Source organism: Pristiophorus japonicus, chromosome 24, assembly GCF_044704955.1.
Source record: "Pristiophorus japonicus isolate sPriJap1 chromosome 24, sPriJap1.hap1, whole genome shotgun sequence".
NCBI lineage: Eukaryota > Metazoa > Chordata > Chondrichthyes > Pristiophoridae > Pristiophorus > Pristiophorus japonicus.
In genome coordinates this window covers 30,804,515-30,820,832 of record NC_092000.1, presented here as the reverse complement: position 1 = coordinate 30,820,832, position 16,318 = coordinate 30,804,515, and positions in this window count along the sequence as shown.

Here is a 16,318-nt window from a genome sequence, read left to right as displayed (position 1 = left end):
TGGCGCCGCCACCACCCCTCCCACAAGTAGCGTCCGCGTGCCGGGGGGCTTTGTTTTCACGGCCTCCGGCTGGGGGGAGGGAGAGTGTCCGATCGGAAAGAAAGCGCGGAGGAAGGCGAAACATCTCGAGGCGTGTCCCCTCAGTGCGTCAGACAATTTGATCACCGCGCTCAGCCCAAACCTGTCATCGTCGAGCGCGGGGTGCCCTGAGCCCATGCCCAAGCCCTTGACCAATATCACAGAGGGGTTCAGGCGCGGGCAACATAAGAAAAAGGGGGGAGTGGAGCGGGAGGCCACGGCAGACATGGAGGTCTCCCTGCCTCTGCGCCCCCCCAGGAACAAAAGGAGGCGCCGCTCTAATGAGGCGGAGGGGGAACAACATCCCTCCGCGGAGGAGTCGGTGCCCGCCGCATGTCCCGCGTCCCCCACCAGCGCCCCCATACTACGCCGTAGGCGAGAGGAGTCTGTCCCCGGGGAGGGTGAGACAGTCGAGGCTGCCCAGCCTCTGCCTTCCGGGGATGGCGTGGAAGATCTGCCTGTCATGGGGGGCGTGGGGCCAGCGGAGAAATGCGTAGCCGCCGGGTCGAGCGTCCCGGGGACTGAGACGGGCGGGGCCGAAAATGCCGAACCTGAGCCCACCCAGCTATTAAACAACTTCCCCCAGGAGTCGCTCGACCCGGAAGAAACACAAAATGTTAACAATTTTAATGAATCTGTACATGCTGGGCCGGTGGGTGGTGGCGGGGAGGTGGAAGAACAACAATCCTCGCCCCCTACTTTGGAGCTGGGGTACTTGGAGGACCTGGAGAGTTTCTTTGGGTGGGTCTCTCCGTGTTCCCCGACTCGTGGGGTGGAGGAGGAACCCCTTCCGCTGTCGCTTTCTGACCCAGCACCGCTTTTAAAAGAGCCCAGTAGGGACTCCTCTGCCGACGATCCTGGGGGTGGGATCGGGGCAGAGCCAGGGCCGGGCCATTTGCCGTAACTCGTGAGGTTGATGGGCCTGCTGCTGGTGGCGACCTCCCGGAGGGGGACGGGGACTCGGTGAGGGACGAGGGAGAAGGTCTCGAGTCCATCGCCAGTGAGGCGGTGGATCTCCTCGTGCCCGCCGCTGAGACCCCCTCATTCCAGTAAAGTAACTCCGGCACTTTTTGTTCCAGAGCCAGGGTCGCCGCAACCGAGCCCATCTGGCCCTGGAAAGATGGTCCGAGCCGGGGCTGCTCGTCGCATCCGTCCGCACCGCTGCTAAAACCATGGCCGCGGGTGGGCCCTTATCAAAGGCGCAAGGCCTTCAGCTGCGTCGGCTCAAAGGGTTCCTCGCTAGGCTGCTGAAGGAGTGGAGGTCAACAAACGACTCCACTCCCCCCCCACAATAGGTTAGGTAGAGGTTGCACTATGCTTTTGTCATGAAGATAACCATAGCCAGCCTCAACATCAACGGCGGCAGAGAGGCACACCGTAGATTTAACAATTTTCTGCTCCTGCAGGAGGGGAAATATGCGGTGTGCTTCCTGCAAGAAACCCACACCGTTCCGGGAGACGAAGCCACGTGGCTCCTGGAATGGCAAGGAGAGGTCCGCATTAGGCACCTCATTACTACTTCTTGTGGGGTGGCCATCTTGTTGGCCCCGCATTTTCAGCCGGAGATCTTGGGGGTCGAGGAGCCCGTGCCAGGCTGCTTGCTGCACGTAACGGTTCGCCTGGGGGACGTGCCGCTCCATCTCGTGAACGTGTACGCCCCTCAGCCCGGCCCACAGCAGATGCGCTTCTTCGAAGAAGTTTCCGCTCTTCTTGGCTGCGTCGACGTCGGCGACTGCATTGTCCTCGGGGGGGATTTTAACTGCACCCTCGAGGCGAGGGACCGCTCCGGTGCCCCGCAGAGCATGACGGTGATGGAGAAGCTGAGGGGCCTGGTTGGGTCCTTCGACTTGGTGGACGTCTGGCGAAATCTCCATCCCGACTCCAGCGCCTTTACTTGGGTGAGGCCTGGAGTAGGATGGTCCAGAGTCGACCGCCTTTACGTGTCTCGGGCGTACGTTTCCTGCGTCCAGGTGGCCTCCATGCGGCCGGTGCCGTGTTCGGACCACCACCTGGTGTGGGCGGAGCTCGCTTCGCTCCGCGCGAGGATGGGGTCCGCGTACTGGAATTTTAATAACCAGCTTCTGGAGGACGTGCGGTTCCAGGACTCGTTCCGTCATTTCTGGGTCGACTGGAGAAGGAAGCAGGGGGGCATCCCCTCCATGAGGCTATGGTGGGACATGGGCAAGGCTCACGTCCGCGTCTTCTGTCAAGAGTACACGAGGGGGTCGACCAAGAGGCGGGCGGCCAGGGTCGGGCGCCTAGAAAAAGAGGTGCTCGACCTGGAGTCCCGTCTCGGTCAAGTCGTCCAGGACCCGGCCCTGCGGATGGTGTACGAACGAAGAAGGCCGCGCTGAAGGACCTGCAGCTCGTCGGGTCCCGAGGTGCGTTCGTGTGGTCGCGGATCCAGTTCCTGCGGGATCTGGACCGCGGCTCCCCCTTCTTCTACTCGCTGGAAAAAAGACAGAGTGTCCGTAAGCAGCTCTTGACGCTGCTGGCTGACGACGGCTCTCTCGTCTCGGATCCGGAGGGCGTCAACAACAGGGCCCGTGAATATTACGGGGCTCTGTTGTCTCTGGAGCCGACCAGGGAGGAAGCGCGTAGAGTTTTGTGGGAGGACCTGCCGAAGGTCGGCCCGGAGGGCGCCGAAAATCTGGAAGCTCCGCTAAGCCTGGCGGAGCTGACCGGCGCCCTCGACCGGCTCTCGAGGGGAAAAGCCCCGGGGCTGGACGGGCTGACCGTGGAGTTCCACAGGGCATTCTGGGACATCCTGGGGGGGCGAATATGCGCGGGTCCTGGGGGAAAGTCTGCCGACCAGGTAGATGCCCCTCTCTTGGCGCAGGGCAGTCATCGTCCTGCTGCCTAAGAAGGGCGATCTCCGCCTCCTTAAAAACTGGCACCCGGTCTCCCTCCTCAGCACGGACTACAAAATCTTCGCCAGGGCGATGTCTGCTCGTCTTGGTGCCGTGCTGGAACACATGATCCACCCTGACCAGTCCTACACAGTCCCGGGCTGGACAATCCACGATAACATCCATCTGGTCCGGGACCTCATCCATCATTCCCAGGAGGCTGGTCTGTCGGTCGCCTTTCTATCTCTCGACCAAGAGAAGGCCTTCGACAGGGTGAATCACCACTATCTGTTCGGAACTCTGCGCGCTCTTGGGTTCGGGTTGCATTTCTTCACCCGGATCTGACTTTTGTATGCCGCCGCGGAGTGTCTGATAAAGGTTAACGGGTCCTTGACGGCGCCCCTTCGCTTTGGGAGAGGGGTGCGCCAGGGATGCCCCATGTCTGGCCAGTTATATGCCATCTGCGTGGAGCCTTTCCTGCGCCTCCTGCAGATGAGGTTGACTGGACTGGCACTGCAAGGGCCGGGCGTCGAGGCCGTCCTCTCGGCTTATGTGCTCCTTGCGGTAAAGGATCCCGCTGACCTGCGGAGGATACGTGAGTGCCAGGAGATTTACTCGGCCGCATCCTCTGCCAGGATCAACTGGGAGAAATGTTCTGGACTCCTGGTGGGTCAGTGGCGGGTGGACTCCCTGCCGGAGGAGCTCAGGCCTTTTGCCTGGAGCACGACCCATCTCCTCAATCTGGGAGTCTACCTTAGCCCCGATGAGGAAGCCTGGCCGGCGAACTGGCAAGAGCTGGAGGCCAAGGTCGCCGCTCGCCTAGGGTGCTGGACAGGACTGCTACAGGGGTCGAGCGCTAGTCATAAACCAGCTGGTGGCCACCATGTTGTGGTACCGGCTGGTCACTTTGACCCCTCCTCCTGCGTTTGTCACCAAGATACAGAAGAAGCTGGTGGACTTCTTCTGGAACAACAGGAAGCACTGGGTCTCTGCCGCGGTCTTGAGTCTCGCGCTTGGGGAGGGCGGTCAGTCGTTGGTGTGCATCAGCACCCAGCTCGCGACTTTCTGTCTTCAGACGCTGCAGAGATATATTTACGTCGAGCCCCCTTCTAGGTGGCATGCTCTGGCGATGTATTTCTTCCGCCAGCAGCACGGCCTCAACTACGACATGCAGCTCCTGTTTGTGAGCTGGGGGGGCATCAGGACCGCCTTCCAGAAGCTGCCTGTCTTTTACAAGGAACTCACCAGGGTCTGGAACAAAGTCTCCACCAAGCGCAGCTCTCCACCGGCTGGAGTGGCAGCTGTCCTGCAGGAGCCGCTGCTCGGGAATCCGTACCTCCACGACCGAGGTTTTAGGTGGCGGTCGGATGAGAGGGCTGTGGCTGTTGAGGTGACCAGGGTCAGGGACCTGCTCGATGGCGGAGGAGCGGGCTGGATGGCGCCAGACACGCTGGCACGGCGCCTAAATTCCACCATCATCTGCCGCGCGGCCGATGCCATCAAGTCGCTAAAAACAGCTCTGGGCCCCGACTCCGTTCGGTGTGTCGTGGAGGCTCAAGCACGTGGGGAAATCCCGTCCGAACTGACCCCCGTCCGGACGGAATTCCTCATTGGTGCCAAATCCCGGAACCTCCCTTGGGAACCGGCGCTTCACAACTTGAGCCGCCTCGAGGAAATCCCCTCCTTGCCTTTCAGTTCCGCGCGGAGGGTTTCCTATACTTGCTGCTCCTGCACACTCTCAACTTTGCCATCCTCGCCTGCCATCCAGACAATCCATGGCGTACCATCTTGCCGTCTGGAGGAGGCGGGGGTCCCCAATGGAGGGCACTCTACGCGGGAGTCCTCCCACTATTTATCGGGGACTTGGCCTGGAGGGTGGTGCATGGAACAGTGCCGTGCAATAAATTTCTAAGTCGGTTCACGGGCTCCCAGGCCGCCTGCAATTTCTGCGGTCTGGACGAGTCCGCGTTCCATGTTTTTATTGAATGCACGAGGTTGCAGCCCCTGTTTTAATATTTAAAGGGTCTGCTCCTGAAATTCTGGCTGCACTTGAGTCCCACACTCCTGATCTTTGGGCACCCTGTGCGAGGGGAGCGGGTAGGTCCGAGGGCCTCCTCGTTGGACTGCTCCTGGGCACGGCCAGGGGTGCCATCAGCCGGTCCAGGCAGCGGGCGCTCGAGGGGGTCGTTCAACCTGACTGCCTGCCTCTCTTCCGCTCTTACATCTGGTCCAGGGTGTCCTTGGAGATGGAGCACGCGATGTCCACCGGTACGCTCACGGCCTTCCGCGAGAGGTGGGCACCGGAGGGACTGGAGTGCATCATCACGCCCGGCAACCAAATTTTAATTTGGTTTTATGTTTTAAAGTTTAATTTGTTTTAATTGCCGGTGTTTTTAGTGACCCCCTTCCCTTTTATAGGGGGCACTTGGAGAAAAAAATATGATTTTAGTGCCCAAAAAACTTTAAAAGAACACCAAAAACCCACCAAAAAACACAGAAAAAGGGCCTTGGAAATGTTTGGTGTGCCCCCCTGATCGGGGGGACACGATTTAATGATTTAATGTTTTAGTTTCCTCCCAAAAGAGTTCTGTGGAACAATGGTGGAGCTTTGGAGGCGTGGCCTATTCACTTGGAGCCTGGAGCAGTGAGAGAAGGAGCTAACTGCTGTTGCTCCTGCCTGAAAGCCTTTGTGAGACCTGTGAAACAGCCCAGGAAGAGGAGGAAGGGGCTTACTACAATTCCAATTCATCCAGAGGGAGAGGAGGAGAGCAGAAAATTCAACAACCTTTAATACTGCTGCAGAGAGTTGGAGAGAGGGGGAAAAAAGAACAACTATCCAGTGTGGAAGGAGGGAGAAACTTCATCAACCAAAGGTGGGTGTGTTTTGGTGCATTCCCCTAAAGACTTTGTTGTATCGATGGGGGGGAGGAAAGAAGACTTTCTAGAGGGCCGGAACATCGCGGGGTGTGTGTGTGTGTGGAAGTGTGTGTGGGGTTCTTGCTCACAGCTAGGTCCCACACACCACTGAAGCACCCCTCCCCCATTGCCTAGCCTGGGATAGCTGGGGCTCCCTGGCTGAAGAACTATTAATTACCTATTTAACATCGTTGGGAGTGTGTGCCTGGGTGGCTCCAGCTGTCCCAGGTGAAGACATTTCCTCCCCCCACCCGAAGACCATCTACAAAGACTGTGTTTGTTTTTCCATCATCTGGGGAATGCACCCCAAGAAAAACACCCACCCATCGCTGTGAGGGGAGACCTGCCCTCACAGCTTCCCTCTTTCCCACCCCTCTCGCTTTCTCACTCTCTCTGTCTCTCCCCTCTCTCTCTGAGAGTCCCTTTCCTCCTAATTGAAAAACCAATTAAGACAACTGAGCAGAGGGAGCAAGGCCCCTCCCCAATTGTCAACTAGGGGAGAGGTGTGCCTCTTTTAGAGCTTCCTCTGTTCAAACACCAACGAGGCCATTTAAGACCATTAAGGCCTGTGACTTTGGGGTGGGTGTAGCCATTAAAGGTACCCCGTGATGGCGACCCCATCCACGCCGATGGCACCCTGCCACCGTTCAGACTTATAACAAAAAAACACGTGATCAAGAGCTACACTCACGCCACAATGAGCATCGAGGAGTGCGTGCGGGCGATGGCTGGGGTAGTCGGCCCCTCGGCCATTGTCGCAGCCTCCAAGATGTCTGGGAAGGCTGTATTCTTCCTGGGGTCGGAGCGGGTGGTGTCCCTGGCCCAAGAAAAGGGGCTCACGGTGGGTGGGACGTTCCTGCCGGTGGACCCTCTCGAGGCCACCGCGCAGAGGGTCATCCTTTCTAACGTCCCGCTCTTTGTTCCCACTGAGCTCCTCCTCCCTCACCTACATCAACTGGGGGAGGTAAGGTCAGGGATCAACCCCATACTGCTCGGCCTCAGGGAGAGCAGCCTGCACCATGTGTTCTCCTTCCGCCGCTAGCTCTTTGTCCGGCTGGCGCGGGAGGAGATGACGGAGGGATCATTTAATGTGGTGCACAAGGGGACTGCCTCCCGCGTGTTCTGGACGTTGGATGGCGTGTGGTGCCATGCCTGTAGGGAGGTGGGGCATGTTCGTAAGAACTGCCCCACCTCCAAGGCCGCCAAACCACCGAGGGCAGCCAAGGCTGGCGCCGCCGCCACCCCTCCCCCTAGTAGCGTCCACTGTGGGTGTGCGGGCATCGTCGGGGGCCTTTGTTTTCACGGCTTCCGTCGGGGGGAAGGGAGAGCGTCCGATCGGAAAGAAGGCGCGGAGGAAGGCGAAACATCTCGAGGCGGGTCCCCTCAGTGCGCCAGACAATTTGATCACCGCGCTCAGCCCAACCCTGTCTCCGGCAAGCGCGGGGTGCCCTGAGCCCGTGCCCGAGCCCTTGACCAATATCACAGAGGGGCTCGGGTGCTGGCAAGGTAAGAAAAAGGGGGGAGTGGAGTGGGAGGTATCAGCAGACATGGAGGTCGCCCTGCCTCTGCGCTCCCCCAGGAACAAAAGGAGGCGGCGCTCCAATGAGGTGGAGGGGCAACAACATCCCTCCGCTGAGGAGTCGGTGCCCGCTGCATGTTCCGCGTCCCCCAACAGCGCCCCCAAACTGAGCCGTAGGTGAGAGGAGTCTGTCCCCGGGGAGGGTGAGACAGTCAAGGCTGCCCAACCTCTGCCTCCCGGGGATGGCGTGGAAGTTCTGCCTGTCGTGGGGGGCGTGGGGCCAGCGGAGGAATGCGTAGCCGCTGGGTCGATCGTCCCTGGGACTGAGGCGGGCGGGGCCGAAAAGGCCGAACCTTAGTCAGCTATTATCCAACTTCCCCTGGGAGTCGCTTGGACCGAAAGAAACAAAATATGTTAACAATTTTAATGATTCTGTACACGCTGGGCCGGGGGGTGGCGGCGGGGAGGGGGAAGAACAACAACCCTCGCCCCCTACTTTGGAGCTGGGGTACTTGGAGGACCTGGAGAATTTCTTTGGCCGGGTCTCTCCGTGTTCCCCGGCTCCTGGGGCGTAGGAGGAACCCCTTCCGCTGTCGCTTCCTGACCCAGCACCGCTTTTAAAAGAGCCCAGTGGGGACTCCTCTGCCGACGATCCTGGGGGTGGGATCAGGGCGGAGCCAGGGCCGGATGGAGCGGCCGGGCCGTTTGCCGTACCCCGTGCGGTTGACGGGCCGGCTGCTGGCGGCGACATCCCAAGGGGGACGGAGACTCGATGGGGGACGAGGGAGAAGATCTCGAGTCCATCGCCAGTGAGGTGGTGGATCTCCTTGTGCCCGCCGCTGAGTCCCCCCTCATTCCTGCAAAGGAACTCCGGGACTTTTTGGTCCAGAGCCAGGGTCGCCGCAAACGAGCCCATCTGGCCCTGGAAAGATGGTCCGAGCCGGGGCTGCTTGTCATGTCCGTCTGCGCCGCCGCTAAAACCATGGCCGCGGGCGGGTCCCTATCAAAGGCGAAAGGCCTTGAGCTGCGCCAGCTCAAAAGATTCCTCGCTGGGCTGCTGAATGAGTGGAGGTCAACAAACGACTCCACTCCCCCACCACAATAGGTTAGGTAGAGGTTGCACTATGCTTTTGTCATGAAGATAACCATAGCCAGCCTCAACATCAACGGCGGCAGAGAGGCACGCCGTAGATTTACCAATTTTTCGCTCCTGCGGGACGGTAAATATGCGGTGTGCTTCCAGACATGCTGGCACAGCGCCTAAATTCCACCATCATCCGCCGCGCGGCCGATGCCATCAAGTCGCTAAAAACAGCTCTGGGCCCCGACTCCATTAGGTTTGTCGAGGAGGCTCAAGCACGTGGGGAAATCCCGTCCGAACTGACTCACGACCGGACGGAATTCCTCAGTGGCACCAAATCTCGGAACCTCCCTTGGGAGCCGGCGCTTCACAACTTGAGCCGCCTCGAGGAAATCCCCTCCGTGCCTTTCAGTTCCGCGCGGAGGGGTTTCCTGTATGGGCTGCTCCTGCACACTCTCAACTTTGCCATCCTCGCCTGCCATCCGGACAAGCCATGGCGTACCATCTTGCCGTCCGGAGGAGGCGGGGGTCCCCGATGGAGGGCACTCTACGCGGGAGTCCTCCCACTATTTATCGGGGACTTGGCCTGGAGGGTGGTGCATGGAACAGTGCTGTACAATAAATTTTTAAGCCGGTTCACGGGCTCCCAGGCCGCCTGCAATTTCTGCGGTCTGGAGGAGTCCGTGTTCCATGTTTTTATTGAATGCACGAGGTTGCAGCCCCTGTTTTATTATTTAAAGGGGCTGCACCTGAAATTCTGGCTGCACTTGAGTCCCACACTCCTGATCTTTGGGCAACCTGTGCGAGGGGAGCGGGTAGGTCCGAGGGCCTCCTCGTTGGACTGCTCCTGGGCACGGCCAAGGGTGCCATCAGCGGGTCCAGGCAGCGGGCGCTCGAGGGGGTCGTTCAACCTGACTGCCTGCCTCTCTTCTGCGCGTACATCCGCACCAGGGTGTCCTTGGAGATGGAGCACGCGATGTCCACCGGTACGCTCACGGCCTTCCGCGAGAGGTGGGCACCAGAGGGACTGGAGTGCATCATCACGCCCGGCAACCAAATTTTAAGTTGGTTTTATGTTTTAAAGTTTAATTTGTTTTAATTGCCAGTGTTTTTAGTGACCCCCTTCCCTTTTATAGGGGGTACTTGGAGAAAAAAATATGATTTTAGTGCCCAAAAAACTTTAAAAGAACACCAAAAACCCCCCAAAAAACACAAAAAAAGGGCCTTGGAAATGTTTGGTGTGCCCCCCAGATCGGGGGGACACGATTTAATGATTTAATGTTTTAGTTTCCTCCCAAAAGAGTTCTGTGGAACAATGGTGGAGCTTTGGAGGCGTGGCCTATTCACTTGGAGCCTGGAGCAGTGAGAGAAGGAGCTAACTGCTGTTGCTCCTGCCTGAAAGCCTTTGTAAGACCTGTGAAACAGCCCAGGAAGAGGAGGAAGGGGCTTACTACAATTCCAATTCATCCAGAGGGAGAGGAGGAGAGCAGAAAATTCAACAACCTTTAATACTGCTGCAGAGAGTTGGAGAGAGGGGGAAAAAAGAACAACTATCCAGTGTGGAAGGAGGGAGAAACTTCATCAACCAAAGGTGGGTGTGTTTTGGTGCATTCCCCTAAAGACTTTGTTGTATCGATGGGGGGGAGGAAAGAAGACTTTCTAGAGGGCCGGAACATCGCGGGGTGTGTGTGTGTGTGGAAGTGTGTGTGGGGTTCTTGCTCACAGCTAGGTCCCACACACCACTGAAGCACCCCTCCCCCATTGCCTAGCCTGGGATAGCTGGGGCTCCCTGGCTGAAGAACTATTAATTACCTATTTAACATCGTTGGGAGTGTGTGCCTGGGTGGCTCCAGCTGTCCCAGGTGAAGACATTTCCTCCCCCCACCCGAAGACCATCTACAAAGACTGTGTTTGTTTTTCCATCATCTGGGGAATGCACCCCAAGAAAAACACCCACCCATCGTTGTGAGGGGAGACCTGCCCTCACAGCTTCTCTCTTTCCCACCCCTCTCGCTTTCTCACTCTCTCTGTCTATCCCCTCTCTCTCTGAGAGTCCCTTTCCTCCTAATTGAAAAACCAATTAAGACAACTGAGCAGAGGGAGCAAGGCCCCTCCCCAATTGTCAACTAGGGGAGAGGTGTGCCTCTTTTAGAGCTTCCTCTGTTCAAACACCAACGAGGCCATTTAAGACCATTAAGGCCTGTGACTTTGGGGTGGGTGTAGCCATTAAAGGTACCCCGTGATGGCGACCCCATCCACGCCGATGGCACCCTGCCACCGTTCAGACTTATAACAAAAAAACACGTGATCAAGAGCTACACTCACGCCACAATGAGCATCGAGGAGTGCGTGCGGGCGATGGCTGGGGTAGTCGGCCCCTCGGCCATTGTCGCAGCCTCCAAGATGTCTGGGAAGGCTGTATTCTTCCTGGGGTCGGAGCGGGTGGTGTCCCTGGCCCAAGAAAAGGGGCTCACGGTGGGTGGGACGTTCCTGCCGGTGGACCCTCTCGAGGCCACCGCGCAGAGGGTCATCCTTTCTAACGTCCCGCTCTTTGTTCCCACTGAGCTCCTCCTCCCTCACCTACATCAACTGGGGGAGGTAAGGTCCGGGATCAACCCCATACTGCTCGGCCTCAGGGAGAGCAGCCTGCACCATGTGTTCTCCTTCCGCCGCTAGCTCTTTGTCCGGCTGGCGCGGGAGGAGATGACGGAGGGATCATTTAATGTGGTGCACAAGGGGACTGCCTCCCGCGTGTTCTGGACGTTGGATGGCGTGTGGTGCCATGCCTGTAGGGAGGTGGGGCATGTTCGTAAGAACTGCCCCACCTCCAAGGCCGCCAAACCACCGAGGACAGCCAAGGCTGGCGCCGCCACCACCCCTCCCCCTAGTAGCGTCCACTGTGGGTGCGCGGGCATCGTCGGGGGCCTTTGTTTTCACGGCTTCCGTCGGGGGGAAGGGAGAGCGTCCGATCGGAAAGAAGGCGCGGAGGAAGGCGAAACATCTCGAGGCGGGTCCCCTCAGTGCGCCAGACAATTTGATCACCGCGCTCAGCCCAACCCTGTCTCCGGCAAGCGCGGGGTGCCCTGAGCCCGTGCCCGAGCCCTTGACCAATATCACAGAGGGGCTCGGGTGCGGGCAAGGTAAGAAAAAGGGGGGAGTGGAGTGGGAGGTATCAGCAGACATGGAGGTCGCCCTGCCTCCGCGCTCCCCCAGGAACAAAAGGAGGCGGCGCTCCAATGAGGTGGAGGGGGAACAACATCCCTCCGCTGAGGAGTCGGTGCCCGCTGCATGTTCCGCGTCCCCCAACAGCGCCCCCAAACTGAGCCGTAGGTGAGAGGAGTCTGTCCCCGGGGAGGGTGAGACAGTCAAGGCTGCCCAACCTCTGCCTCCCGGGGATGGCGTGGAAGTTCTGCCTGTCGTCGGGGGCGTGGGGCCAGCGGAGGAATGCGTAGCCGCTGGGTCGATCGTCCCTGGGACTGAGGCGGGCGGGGCCGAAAAGGCCGAACCTGAGCCCGCACAGCTATGATCCAACTTCCCCTGGGAGTCGCTTGGACCGAAAGAAACAAAATATGTTAACAATTTTAATGATTCTGTACACGCTGGGCCGGGGGGTGGCGGCGGGGAGGGGGAAGAACAACAACCCTCGCCCCCTACTTTGGAGCTGGGGTACTTGGAGGACCTGTAGAATTTCTTTGGCCGGGTCTCTCCGTGTTCCCCGGCTCCTGGGGCGTAGGAGGAACCCCTTCCGCTGTCGCTTCCTGACCCAGCACCGCTTTTAAAAGAGCCCAGTGGGGACTCCTCTGCCGACGATCCTGGGGGTGGGATCAGGGCGGAGCCAGGGCCGGATGGAGCGGCCGGGCCGTTTGCCATACCTCGTGCGGTTGACGGGCCGGCTGCTGGCGGCGACATCCCAAGGGGGACGGGGACTCGGTGGGGGACGAGGGAGAAGATCTCGAGTCCATCGCCAGTGAGGTGGTGGATCTCCTCGTGCCCGCCGCTGAGTCCCCCCTCATTCCTGCAAAGGAACTCCAGGACTTTTTGGTCCAGAGCCAGGGTCGCCGCAAACGAGCCCATCTGGCCCTGGAAAGATGGTCCGAGCCGGGGCTGCTTGTCGCGTCCGTCTGCGCCGCCGCTAAAACCATGGCCGCGGGCGGGTCCCTATCAAAGGCGAAAGGCCTTGAGCTGCGCCAGCTCAAAAGATTCCTCGCTGGGCTGCTGAATGAGTGGAGGTCAACAAACGACTCCACTCCCCCGCCACAATAGGTTAGGTAGAGGTTGCACTATGCTTTTGTCATGAAGATAACCATAGCCAGCCTCAACATCAACGGCGGCAGAGAGGCACGCCGTAGATTTACCAATTTTTCGCTCCTGCGGGACGGTAAATATGCGGTGTGCTTCCAGACATGCTGGCACAGCGCCTAAATTCCACCATCATCCGCCGCGCGGCCGATGCCATCAAGTCGCTAAAAACAGCTCTGGGCCCCGACTCCGTTAGGTTTGTCGAGGAGGCTCAAGCACGTGGGGAAATCCCGTCCGAACTGACTCACGTCCGGACGGAATTCCTCAGTGGCACCAAATCCCGGAACCTCCCTCGGGAGCCGGCGCTTCACAACTTGAGCCGCCTCGAGGAAATCCCCTCCGTGCCTTTCAGTTCCGCGCGGAGGGGTTTCCTGTACGGGCTGCTCCTGCACACTCTCAACTTTGCCATCCTCGCCTGCCATCCGGACAAGCCATGGCGTACCATCTTGCCGTCCGGAGGAGGCGGGGGTCCCCGATGGAGGGCACTCTACGCGGGAGTCCTCCCACTATTTATCGGGGACTTGGCCTGGAGGGTGGTGCATGGAACAGTGCCGTACAATAAATTTTTAAGCCGGTTCACGGGCTCCCAGGCCGCCTGCAATTTCTGCGGTCTGGAGGAGTCCGTGTTCCATGTTTTTATTGAATGCACGAGGTTGCAGCCCCTGTTTTATTATTTAAAGGGGCTGCTCCTGAAATTCTGGCTGCACTTGAGTCCCACACTCCTGATCTTTGGGCACCCTGTGCGAGGGGAGCGGGTAGGTCCGAGGGCCTCCTCGTTGGACTGCTCCTGGGCACGGCCAAGGGTGCCATCAGCGGGTCCAGGCAGCAGGCGCTCGAGTGGGTCGTGCAACCTGACTGCCTGCCTCTCTTCTGCGCATACATCCGCACCAGGGTGTCCTTGGAGATGGAGCATGCGGTGTCCACCGGTACGCTCACGGCCTTCCGCGAGAGCTGGGCACCGGAGGGACTGGAGTGCATCATCACGCCCGGCAACCAAATTTTAATTTGATTTTATGTTTTAAAGTTTAATTTGTTTTAATTGCCAGTGTTTTTAGTGTCCCCCTCCCCTTTTATAGGGGGCACTTGGAGAAAAAAAATATGATTTTAGTGCCCAAAAAACTTAAAAAAAACACCAAAAACCCCCAAAAAAACACAAAAAATGCGCCTTGGAAATGTTTGGTGTGCCCCCCAGAGCGGGGGGACACGATTTAATCATTTAATGTTTTAGTTTCCTCCCAAAAGAGTTCTGTGAAACAATGGTGGAGCTTTGGAGGCGTGGCCTATTCACTTGGAGCCTGGAGCAGTGAGAGAAGGAGCTAACTGCTGTTGCTCCTGCCTGAAAGCCTTTGTGAGACCTGTGAAACAGCCCAGGAAGAGGAGGAAGGGGCTTACTACAATTGCAATTCATCCAGAGGGAGAGGAGGAGAGCTGAAAATTCAACAACCTTTAATACTGCTGCAGAGAGTTGGAGAGAGGGGGAAAAAAGAACAACTATCCAGTGTGGAAGGAGGAAGAAACTTCATCAACCAAAGGTGGGTGTGTTTTGGTGCATTCCCCTAAAGACTTTGTTGTATCGATGGGGGGGAGGAAAGAAGACTTTCTAGAGGGCCGGAACATCGCGGGGTGTGTGTGTGTGTGGAAGTGTGTGTGGCGTTCTTGCTCACAGCTAGGTCCCACACACCACTGAAGCACCCCTCCCCCATTGCCTAGCCTGGGATAGCTGGAGCTCCCTGGCTGAAGAACTATTAATTACCTATTTAACATCGTTGGGAGTGTGTGCCTGGGTGGCTCCAGCTGTCCCAGGTGAAGACATTTCCTCCCCCCACCCGAAGACCATCTACAAAGACTGTGTTTGTTTTTCCATCATCTGGGGAGTGCACCCCAAGAAAAACACCCACCCATCGCTGTGAGGGGAGACCTGCCCTCACAGCTTCCCTCTTTCCCACCCCTCTCGCTTTCTCACTCTCTCTGTCTCTCCCCTCTCTCTCTGAGAGTCCCTTTCCTCCTAATTGAAAAACCAATTAAGACAACTGAGCAGAGGGAGCAAGGCCCCTCCCCAATTGTCAACTAGGGGAGAGGTGTGCCTCTTTTAGAGCTTCCTCTGTTCAAACACCAACGAGGCCATTTAAGACCATTAAGGTCTGTGACTTTGGGGTGGGTGTAGCCATTAAATGTACCCCGTGATGGCGACCCCATCCACGCCGGTGGCACCCTGCCACCGTTCAGACTTATAACAAAAAAACACGTGATCAAGAGCTACACTCACCCCACAATGAGCATCGAGGAGTGCGTGCGAGCGATGGCTGGGGTAGTCGGCCCCTCGGCCATTGTTGCAGCCTCCAAGATGTCTGGGAAGGCTGTATTCTTCCTGGGGTCGGAGCGGGTGGTGTCCCTGGCCCTTGAAGAAGTGTCCGCTCTTCTTGGCTCCGTCGACGTCGGCGACTGCATTGTCCTCGGGGGGGATTTCAACTGCACCCTCGAGGTGAGGGACCGCTCCGGTGCCCCACAGAGCATGACGGCGATGAAGAAGTTGAGGGACATGGTCGGGTCATTCGACTTGGTGGACGTCTGGCGTAATCTCCATCCCGACTCCAGCGCCTTTACTTGGGTGAGGCCTGGAGTAGGATGGTCCAGAGTCGACCGCCTTTACGTGTCTCGGGCGTATGTTTCCTGCATCCCAGCGGCCTCCATGCGGCCGGTGCCATGTTCGGACCACCACCTGGTGTGGGCGGAGCTCGCTTCGCTCCGCGCGAGTACAGGCTCCGCGTACTGGCATTTTAACAACCAGCTGCTGGAGGACGTGCGGTTCCAGGACTCGTTCCGTCATTTCTGGGCCGGCTGGAGAAGGATACATGGGGGCTTCCCCTCCTTGAGGCTACGGTGGGATGTGGGTAAGGCTCACGTACGCGTCTTCTGTCAAGAGTATGCAAGGGGGTCGACCAAGAGGCGGGCAGCCAGGGTCGGGCGCCTCGAAAAAGAGGTGCTCGACCTGGTGTCCCGTCTCGGTCAAGTCATCGAGGACCCGGCCCTGCGGATGGTTTATGAAGTGAAGAAGGCTAAGCTGAAGGACCTGCAGCTCGTCGGGTCCCGAGGCGCATTCGTGAGGTCGTGGATTCGGTTCCTGCGGGATCTGGACTGCGGCCCCCCCTTCAACTCGCTGGAAAAAAGACAGAGTGTCCGTAAGCAGCTCTTGACTCTGCTGGCTGACGACGGCTCTCTCGTCTCGGATCCAGAGGGCATCAACAACAGGGCCCGTGAATATTACGGGGCTCTGTTCTCTCCGGGGCCGTCCAGCGAGGAAGCGCGTAGAGTTTTGTGGGAGGACCTGCCGAAGGTCGGCCCGGAGGGCGCCGAAAATCTGGAAGCTCTGCTAAGCCTGGCGGAGCTGACCGGTGCCCTCGACCGGCTCTCGAGGGGAAAAGCCCCGGGGCTGGACGGGCTGACTGTGGAGTTCCACAGGGCACTCTGGGATGTCCTGGGGGGGTGACTACGCGCGGGTCCTGGGGGAAAGACTGGCGACCGGGGAGATGCACCTCTCTTGGCGCAGGGCAGTCATCGTCCTGCTGCCTAAGAAGG